Below are 11,641 nucleotides of genomic sequence, written 5' to 3'. Positions count from 1 at the left end.
GAATTGGCGATTTTCGTGTTTTCCCACGATATGGGGAAACGACACTTTTGTTTGAGCGATTTTCACGCAATTGCACACACTTGCTGCCAGCTCCAGTATACAAACACCACAGAAGTGTCGTTGACCTGTGACCTTGGGAAAAGGCCGCCATCTGTAATTTTCTCAAAAAAGCACCTTTAGCACCAGATACAAACGAAAACTCGTCGTTGGAATTTTCATCAATCGTCTCGTAACTTTTCGGGCATCAACGGCCAGCTACTCTGGACAAAATGTTGGAATTACAAGTTGTAGAATTTAAACGGCGTGCGCGTGGCGAGCTCGCAACCGTTGCCATCTTAGCTAGCTCGCACATTTTTCATCGGAATGTCGTGAAGAGGAAATATGCAATTCCCTGGCCCGCGTTGAACAAAACAATGTCACGCACGACAAGATGGATAAAGGAATGTGGGCGTGGTAAGCAAAAAACCGTCGCAAAAAAATGTGCCGACTCGGCTAAAACGAAAAAATTCGGAACTTTTTTTTTGAGAATCGCCAAACGAAACCAATCTACCCTCGTTCGCGATATCCAAAGGAAGTTTTGAAATCATTACGGGATGGTGACACGACCTACGGTTTGGCGGCCATTTTGTGCCAAAATCTGCAATTTCCCCATTTTCGCGTTTTTACACAATATGAAAAAATGAACTTTTTTTCCAGGTATTTTCACGAAATTTCACTCACATGTTGCTAGAGCAAGTCCACAATTACCTCTGGAGTTTCGTCGACCTTTGACCTCGGGAAAAGGCCGCCATCTTGAATTTTCTATAAAAAACACCTTTACCGCTGGATTCAATCGTAAACTTGTCGTCGGAATTTTCAGCGATCGTCTCGAAACTTTTTCCGGCATCAACGGCAAGCTACTCTGGAAGAAATGCTGCAATCAGAAGTTGTAGATTTTGAACGGCGTCCGCGTGGCGAGCTCGCAAAGTCGCGCACTGCTATTCCTCATTCCTTATTATGGCCCGCAGCAGCAGTCACTGACTGCAAGGACCATATTGTTTTCGCAGTTGGAACGACGACTTCGCCGCCTTTCAGCGAGAATGTGACCCCCGCCGCATGCTCGAAAAGTCACCAAAACGTGCACACACCTGGGATAAATTGCAAATGAATTTTCCACAAAGTCAACGTCACCCCCCCGAAGACGATGACATCACGGCCAGCGATCCCGTCAAAAAAATGAATGGGCCGAAAATTGCGTATGGGGCCCGACCAAATGTACTTCAAAATACAGTCGCGAAACCAAAACACACGTGTCGGGGATATCCCAAGGAAGTTTTGAAATCATTACGGCGCGGCCACACGACCTACGGCTTGGCGGCCATTTTGTGGCGAACTCTGAGAATTGGCGATTTTCGTGTTTTCCCACGATATGGGGAAACGACACTTTTGTTTGAGCGATTTTCACGCAATTGCACACACTTGCTGCCAGCTCCAGTCTACAAACACCACAGAAGTGTCGTTGACCTGTGACCTTGGGAAAAGGCCGCCATCTGTAATTTTCTCAAAAAAGCACCTTTAGCACCAGATACAAACGAAAACTCGTCGTTGGAATTTTCATCAATCGTCTCGAAACTTTTCGGGCATCAACGGCCAGCTACTCTGGACAAAATGTTGGAATTACAAGTTGTAGATTTTGAACGGCGTGCGCGTGGCGAGCTCGCAACCGTTGCCATCTTAGCTAGCTCGCACATTTTTCATCGGAATGTCGTGAAGAGGAAATATGCAATTCCCGGGCCCGCGTTGAACAAAACAATGTCACGCACGACAAGATGGATAAAGGAATGTGGGCGTGGTAAGCAAAAAACCGTCGCAAAAAAATGTGCCGACTCGGCTATTATTATTATTACTGCTATTCCTCATTCCTTATTATGGCCCGCAGCAGCAGTCACTGACTGCAAGGACCATATTGTTTTCGCAGTTGGAACGACGACTTCGTCGCAATATAACATCGGACATGGGTCTAGTTTGCAAAATCTGAGTTTGGAGTCACATTCTCAAATCTCTAGGGGAAGTTTGTTCTAGTGCGAGGCCTGCAAATGACCAAAATGCAGCAAGAATGACACATTTACATCATTATAGCAGACTTCCTGTGCGACTGACAACTTGGTACCAGGAAACTTTTTTTGGTTTCCATGTGATGAAGAAGCCCTGTTAATATCAAGCTTGTACGTTCAAGCACAATGTGAATCTGAATGGTAAAGATATAAACATATCAGATTTTTGGTATAAAATCGACATATCCTACCTTAAATCTTAATATTGGACAACTGCCATCAAGTAAAGGAATCTGGATTATCAATTTCTACCTGTCACTTAAAATAATCGGCAAGCAAATTAGATAAAGATCAAATATTTTCATAGAACTGGGCGCAGCGCTGCTGCCATCTGCTGGCCAAAAGTGAAATAGCTTTCTTAGACTTGTGTCTCATCTTCCCATAGTAATGGTTTATCTTCTTCAATAACGTTTTATTGAAGGGGCTGCAGGTCAGAATAGATTCGATGACAGGCCAGACTGCAGACATACCTGGTTTACACAATATTAAGTTGTTAGATGATTGTGTGAACTAAGCGTAAGGTAAACAGATAAAAACAAAAGAAGACAACTCCGTGCAGAAGCTATTCTGACACTTACTTTGTTTGAAGGCATGGTAGACATTGAGCATCGTCAAGTGGTCTCCATCAATGTGAGCAAACCTCATCTTGGACTCGTCAGCTGCCTTCTTAGCCTCCGTAGGACGGACAAAGCACTGTGGGACTAAACAAGGTTGGTATGGGCCCCAACAGAGCCGCCCATACGGATGAGTCAAACGTTCACAGAAAAATGGAGCAAAGCCTATGATGCTAGGGCACTCGACACAGCGTTGGGACAGGGCAGGACCACCCTATCAAAAGGGTAGAGGGGGAGCTGCGGTCTTTTCTCATGGTCATTTCCAACAGTAATGGATTTTAGTGCGGAGAGAGGGGAGTCATTAAGCACATCCGTAAAACAAGAGTTTTCACACAACTACAGTGTTAGGAACACCAGCAACGACTGAACTTTGCAAAACTTCAGGATCTGACTTTGGAATTCCATAAAGACTACAATTATGACAGAAAATGTTAATCTCAAGGTACACAAGACAATTGTAAACAACTAACAATATTGAAACTCATAGTTATTGTAAGTAAAGATTAATACTGGAACTGTGACATAAACCCAAGTGGTGCCTGCCCTATCCACATGTATAAATGATTAAAAAAATATAAACTTAGTCCACCCTTAATTAAAATAACAAAATTGAGAATAAATATCTCAACATTTCTGCACCTAGAAAGTAAATTCTCTAAATGTTTAAAGTGAAAGGTAACAAGCTGGCCAAAAGGACAGGGTTTGTGTTTATTCTCAAAAACTAAGGAAAGATTTTTATAAACGATTTGTTTCAAAACGTTAATCAGAATGTTAAGCTTTTTTTTCTTTTTTTATGTAATCAAGAAGGAACCGAAAAGTCATTTTAAATAGTGCTACACTCATTTCCTCCTCCTGTTAAATGTACAGTTTTTGGCTGATTTAGTAGCCAAGATCATTTTTCATCAGAAAAGAAACCGTGTTGCAGACGTCTTTACTGACACGTTATCAACCAGATCAGACTTGGCCTACAGCAGGCAAGAAGACGTCAGCCCAGTCCTGGGCATTACCTGACAGCATGGCGGTGATGGAAAGAATTTCGTTGGAGCAGTTAAACTCGCAGCTCGCAATGACCATCTTTGCTAGCTGAGGATCCAGTGGAAACTCCGCCATCATGGAGCCCAGCTCGGTGAGGTCTCCGTCATCGTTGAGAGCGGCCAGATAGTTCAGCAGTTCAAGAGCTCTCATGAGGGTCTCTGGAGCTGCAGGTGGAGGGAGACAGGTGGAGCATTTAGGTAGAGAAATGGAAGTTGGAACGGTCCAAATTCAGCAAAATGACTCACCTGGTGGATCCATGAAATTGGACCGAAGAATCTCGGGGTATGTGTTATCCTGGAGAAAAGAGAATAGAACTGAACATTTATTAATGACATTTTTATTATCAGAATACAGGTTGTTGCTCAGTTTGTAAATAAGGTTGTTGTCAAGGCAAAGTGTTAAAGCGTGTTTGCAAAATATGCTTCTAGAGATGGTTTGACCCTTTAACACTTGAGATGCAACACCTAAATAACACACATTCGTTTTGACATAACACAACTCCTCCACCGTTCACGCCATCGACGTTAATCAGCTGATTGTGACGTGGAGGTTTGCACGGCTAATGTAAGTGGATGCATAATTGGTGCAAAGCCGATGTTCTCCGTGACAAAATCAGTTGATGTGTGTTGATTACAAAAGCTCTTCACTATTGTAAAGTTTTACATATCAGTGCAAAACTGCTTTTCCCCGCTTCTGCTGGACTTGTGTTAATTGCGTAAACGTTTTGGAAGTCAAAAGTATGTAAACACTCTGGTATAAGAGGATTAAAATGATATGTTTTTCCTTAAGGTTTCACATTTGTCCAGTTTGTATCCTTAGATCTGTAAAAAACTGCTTTTTATAAACTAACTGAATTGGTTAAATGTACTAAAGTATGAATCAAAATGAACTATAAAGCCAAACAAAATTGAAAAAGGTTTGGATCTAAAAACATTTTTCAATTTACAGGAATTTTCTTTTAACCACTGCAAGGTGATTCATTTCTCTACATTTATTTATTACAAATGGTTTGTCCTTCAGTTTGCTGAGCATCTATGGGTTTGCGAAAGATGCAGTTTTACTTGTTAGAAGGATTTCTTAAATAGTCCAACAGTTTTCATTCATGTGAAGCCAGACCCAGAGACTGCTTCCAATACAAAGTATATTATTTCATGCTTTATTATAGAACTATGAAAGACAGTGGGACAGTTTTTTTTATTCAAAGAGAAAATGGTTTTGATTTCTGCAGAAAAAGTCACTTGCCTGCATCTCAGTTTTGTAGGCTTTCTCCGTGTAGAGACGGAAGCATTTCCCTGGTCGTGTTCTGCCGGCGCGACCCGCCCTCTGCTGGGCAGAAGCTTTACTGATGGCTGTGACCAGCAAAGACTCCATTCTGATCTGAGGATTGTGCACCTGACAGCAACTTCTGGCTCGTACAGGGCAGTCAATGAAAATATTGTCTGACCTTAAACCAGTGTGTGGCCTAAATCAGGTAGAGATGCACTTTGACATCATCAGATATGACATCATTACAGTCTGATTAGACTGAATCAAATTGATGTCCAAATGAGTCACAACAATGTCATTAGACACATCATTGATGTCACATCTAATATTGTGACATCATTACATGTAATCCAGTGTCAGAATTTGACAGAATGACATCATCAGATATGACATCATTACAGTCTGATTAGACTGAATCAAATTGATGTCAAAATGAGTCACAACGATGTCATTAGACACATCATTGATGTCACATTTAATATTGTGACATCATTACATGTAATCCAGTGTCAGAATTTGTCAGAATGACATCATCAGATAATAGTTAAAAGTCTACATATAGACCTCTTGGAAATCAATGAAAACATTTTTTGATAGGTGCACGCGGAATCCCTCACACGAACAAAGAAAAAACATGGAGTCAACAAATGCACATCACTACAAAGACATACATGGCAATGTCCTGTTACATATATGTCGCAAAAATGAAGAAACACATTATACAACAAGACGAGTAGCACCTGGGGCAGCAGAGAAACTCGATGACACCAAGACAAAAAGAGACAGCGGTGTCATGAAAGGGGAAACGGAAAAGACAAAAGAACCCTTTCAGCTAAACGAGTGGACCCATAGGGACCCGTATCAACTGCCTTCCGTTCAGTACGGAAATCCAGCCCGCACTTCCTATAACCATAGAAAGAGCTTGCCACCCAGCAAACCTGATCAGTGCCTTCAAAATGATGTCCAGCACGAGCTCACACATCCTCAAACCAGCTCCACTGGCAAAGACCCAAAAGTCTCTGTAAAAGGAATGAGTCAGGACACGTCACCTCTGGTGTGTGTAGGGAAAAGAATGACTCTGGCGGACCCTGCTACAAAACCACCCAACCGGCTTTCTATCTTGGCATCCATGAAGCCGGCAGGGAACCTTAAAAAATTTGCCAAATAAATGTACAGTTTTTAGTTGTAGGCCAGTTAGTATAGTAACTTTAGATATTAGGATTAGAAAAGTCAAAAAAGGGAGAGAAAATATAGGCTCGGGGTTAGAGCATAAAAAGTAGGAAAGATTAAAATGAATGAAATCATGAAATTGGTTTCTGGACAGATGCCATTATGTAAATAAGTCATTTCTGTATTGATTGTAGGTTTAGTTTTCAATGCAAAATAATGTGTGATCAAAAAGTAGAAAGGGGTAGAATTACAAAAAGAGGACTCTAGTTGCTGAAAGTTTTTCATTCTTTTTTTAAGTTTATTAGTATTATTTGAATAACTTGTCATGTCCAACAGCTGAGAACAAAATAGGAGCTGAATGCTTGAAACATGTAAAAGCGTCGCAATATAACATCGGACATGGGTCTAGTTTGCAAAATCTGAGTTTGGAGTCACATTCTCAAATCTCTAGGGGAAGTTTGTTCTAGTGCGAGGCCTGCAAATGACCAAAATGCAGCAAGAATGACACATTTACATCATTATAGCAGACTTCCTGTGCGACTGACAACTTGGTACCAGGAAACTTTTTTTGGTTTCCATGTGATGAAGAAGCCCTGTTAATATCAAGCTTGTACGTTCAAGCACAATGTGAATCTGAATGGTAAAGATATAAACATATCAGATTTTTGGTATAAAATCGACATATCCTACCTTAAATCTTAATATTGGACAACTGCCATCAAGTAAAGGAATCTGGATTATCAATTTCTACCTGTCACTTAAAATAATCGGCAAGCAAATTAGATAAAGATCAAATATTTTCATAGAACTGGGCGCAGCGCTGCTGCCATCTGCTGGCCAAAAGTGAAATAGCTTTCTTAGACTTGTGTCTCATCTTCCCATAGTAATGGTTTATCTTCTTCAATAACGTTTTATTGAAGGGGCTGCAGGTCAGAATAGATTCGATGACAGGCCAGACTGCAGACATACCTGGTTTACACAATATTAAGTTGTTAGATGATTGTGTGAACTAAGCGTAAGGTAAACAGATAAAAACAAAAGAAGACAACTCCGTGCAGAAGCTATTCTGACACTTACTTTGTTTGAAGGCATGGTAGACATTGAGCATCGTCAAGTGGTCTCCATCAATGTGAGCAAACCTCATCTTGGACTCGTCAGCTGCCTTCTTAGCCTCCGTAGGACGGACAAAGCACTGTGGGACTAAACAAGGTTGGTATGGGCCCCAACAGAGCCGCCCATACGGATGAGTCAAACGTTCACAGAAAAATGGAGCAAAGCCTATGATGCTAGGGCACTCGACACAGCGTTGGGACAGGGCAGGACCACCCTATCAAAAGGGTAGAGGGGGAGCTGCGGTCTTTTCTCATGGTCATTTCCAACAGTAATGGATTTTAGTGCGGAGAGAGGGGAGTCATTAAGCACATCCGTAAAACAAGAGTTTTCACACAACTACAGTGTTAGGAACACCAGCAACGACTGAACTTTGCAAAACTTCAGGATCTGACTTTGGAATTCCATAAAGACTACAATTATGACAGAAAATGTTAATCTCAAGGTACACAAGACAATTGTAAACAACTAACAATATTGAAACTCATAGTTATTGTAAGTAAAGATTAATACTGGAACTGTGACATAAACCCAAGTGTTGCCTGCCCTATCCACATGTATAAATGATTAAAAAAATATAAACTTAGTCCACCCTTAATTAAAATAACAAAATTGAGAATAAATATCTCAACATTTCTGCACCTAGAAAGTAAATTCTCTAAATGTTTAAAGTGAAAGGTAACAAGCTGGCCAAAAGGACAGGGTTTGTGTTTATTCTCAAAAACTAAGGAAAGATTTTTATAAACGATTTGTTTCAAAACGTTAATCAGAATGTTAAGCTTTTTTTTCTTTTTTTATGTAATCAAGAAGGAACCGAAAAGTCATTTTAAATAGTGCTGCACTCATTTCCTCCTCCTGTTAAATGTACAGTTTTTGGCTGATTTAGTAGCCAAGATCATTTTTCATCAGAAAAGAAACCGTGTTGCAGACGTCTTTACTGACACGTTATCAACCAGATCAGACTTGGCCTACAGCAGGCAAGAAGACGTCAGCCCAGTCCTGGGCATTACCTGACAGCATGGCGGTGATGGAAAGAATTTCGTTGGAGCAGTTAAACTCGCAGCTCGCAATGACCATCTTTGCTAGCTGAGGATCCAGTGGAAACTCCGCCATCATGGAGCCCAGCTCGGTGAGGTCTCCGTCATCGTTGAGAGCGGCCAGATAGTTCAGCAGTTCAAGAGCTCTCATGAGGGTCTCTGGAGCTGCAGGTGGAGGGAGACAGGTGGAGCATTTAGGTAGAGAAATGGAAGTTGGAACGGTCCAAATTCAGCAAAATGACTCACCTGGTGGATCCATGAAATTGGACCGAAGAATCTCGGGGTATGTGTTATCCTGGAGAAAAGAGAATAGAACTGAACATTTATTAATGACATTTTTATTATCAGAATACAGGTTGTTGCTCAGTTTGTAAATAAGGTTGTTGTCAAGGCAAAGTGTTAAAGCGTGTTTGCAAAATATGCTTCTAGAGATGGTTTGACCCTTTAACACTTAAGATGCAACACCTAAATAACACACATTCGTTTTGACATAACACAACTCCTCCACCGTTCACGCCATCGACGTTAATCAGCTGATTGTGACGTGGAGGTTTGCACGGCTAATGTAAGTGGATGCATAATTGGTGCAAAGCCGATGTTCTCCGTGACAAAATCAGTTGATGTGTGTTGATTACAAAAGCTCTTCACTATTGTAAAGTTTTACATATCAGTGCAAAACTGCTTTTCCCCGCTTCTGCTGGACTTGTGTTAATTGCGTAAACGTTTTGGAAGTCAAAAGTATGTAAACACTCTGGTATAAGAGGATTAAAATATGTTTTTCCTTAAGGTTTCACATTTGTCCAGTTTGTATCCTTAGATCTGTAAAAAACTGCTTTTTATAAACTAACTGAATTGGTTAAATGTACTAAAGTATGAATCAAAATGAACTATAAAGCCAAACAAAATTGAAAAAGGTTTGGATCTAAAAACATTTTTCAATTTACAGGAATTTTCTTTTAACCACTGCAAGGTGATTCATTTCTCTACATTTATTTATTACAAATGGTTTGTCCTTCAGTTTGCTGAGCATCTATGGGTTTGCAAAAGATGCAGTTTTACTTGTTAGAAGGATTTCTTAAATAGTCCAACAGTTTTCATTCATGTGAAGCCAGACCCAGAGACTGCTTCCAATACAAAGTATATTATTTCATGCTTTATTATAGAACTATGAAAGACAGTGGGACAGTTTTTTTTATTCAAAGAGAAAATGGTTTTGATTTCTGCAGAAAAAGTCACTTGCCTGCATCTCAGTTTTGTAGGCTTTCTCCGTGTAGAGACGGAAGCATTTCCCTGGTCGTGTTCTGCCGGCGCGACCCGCCCTCTGCTGGGCAGAAGCTTTACTGATGGCTGTGACCAGCAAAGACTCCATTCTGATCTGAGGATTGTGCACCTGACAGCAACTTCTGGCTCGTACAGGGCAGTCAATGAAAATATTGTCTGACCTTAAACCAGTGTGTGGCCTAAATCAGGTAGAGATGCACTTTGACATCATCAGATATGACATCATTACAGTCTGATTAGACTGAATCAAATTGATGTCCAAATGAGTCACAACAATGTCATTAGACACATCATTGATGTCACATCTAATATTGTGACATCATTACATGTAATCCAGTGTCAGAATTTGACAGAATGACATCATCAGATATGACATCATTACAGTCTGATTAGACTGAATCAAATTGATGTCAAAATGAGTCACAACGATGTCATTAGACACATCATTGATGTCACATTTAATATTGTGACATCATTACATGTAATCCAGTGTCAGAATTTGTCAGAATGACATCATCAGATAATAGTTAAAAGTCTACATATAGACCTCTTGGAAATCAATGAAAACATTTTTTGATAGGTGCACGCGGAATCCCTCACACGAACAAAGAAAAAACATGGAGTCAACAAATGCACATCACTACAAAGACATACATGGCAATGTCCTGTTACATATATGTCGCAAAAATGAAGAAACACATTATACAACAAGACGAGTAGCACCTGGGGCAGCAGAGAAACTCGATGACACCAAGACAAAAAGAGACAGCGGTGTCATGAAAGGGGAAACGGAAAAGACAAAAGAACCCTTTCAGCTAAACGAGTGGACCCATAGGGACCCGTATCAACTGCCTTCCGTTCAGTACGGAAATCCAGCCCGCACTTCCTATAACCATAGAAAGAGCTTGCCACCCAGCAAACCTGATCAGTGCCTTCAAAATGATGTCCAGCACGAGCTCACACATCCTCAAACCAGCTCCACTGGCAAAGACCCAAAAGTCTCTGTAAAAGGAATGAGTCAGGACACGTCACCTCTGGTGTGTGTAGGGAAAAGAATGACTCTGGCGGACCCTGCTACAAAACCACCCAACCGGCTTTCTATCTTGGCATCCATGAAGCCGGCAGGGAACCTTAAAAAATTTGCCAAATAAATGTACAGTTTTTAGTTGTAGGCCAGTTAGTATAGTAACTTTAGATATTAGGATTAGAAAAGTCAAAAAAGGGAGAGAAAATATAGGCTCGGGGTTAGAGCATAAAAAGTAGGAAAGATTAAAATGAATGAAATCATGAAATTGGTTTCTGGACAGATGCCATTATGTAAATAAGTCATTTCTGTATTGATTGTAGGTTTAGTTTTCAATTTCAAAATAATGTGTGATCAAAAAGTAGAAAGGGGTAGAATTACAAAAAGAGGACTCTAGTTGCTGAAAGTTTTTCATTCTTTTTTTAAGTTTATTAGTATTATTTGAATAACTTGTCATGTCCAACAGCTGAGAACAAAACAGGAGCTGAATGCTTGAAACATGTAAAAGCGTCGCAATATAACATCGGACATGGGTCTAGTTTGCAAAATCTGAGTTTGGAGTCACATTCTCAAATCTCTAGGGGAAGTTTGTTCTAGTGCGAGGCCTGCAAATGACCAAAATGCAGCAAGAATGACACATTTACATCATTATAGCAGACTTCCTGTGCGACTGACAACTTGGTACCAGGAAACTTTTTTTGGTTTCCATGTGATGAAGAAGCCCTGTTAATATCAAGCTTGTACGTTCAAGCACAATGTGAATCTGAATGGTAAAGATATAAACATATCAGATTTTTGGTATAAAATCGACATATCCTACCTTAAATCTTAATATTGGACAACTGCCATCAAGTAAAGGAATCTGGATTATCAATTTCTACCTGTCACTTAAAATAATCGGCAAGCAAATTAGATAAAGATCAAATATTTTCATAGAACTGGGCGCAGCGCTGCTGCCATCTGCTGGCCAAATGTGAAATAGCTTTCTTAGACTTGTGTCTCATCTTCCCA

This window comes from Oryzias latipes, chromosome 1 (genome assembly GCF_053564925.1).
Source record: "Oryzias latipes strain Hd-rR chromosome 1, Olatipes_Hd-rR_3.1".
Lineage (NCBI taxonomy): Eukaryota > Metazoa > Chordata > Actinopteri > Beloniformes > Adrianichthyidae > Oryzias > Oryzias latipes.
Note: the sequence above shows the minus strand (reverse complement) of the source record.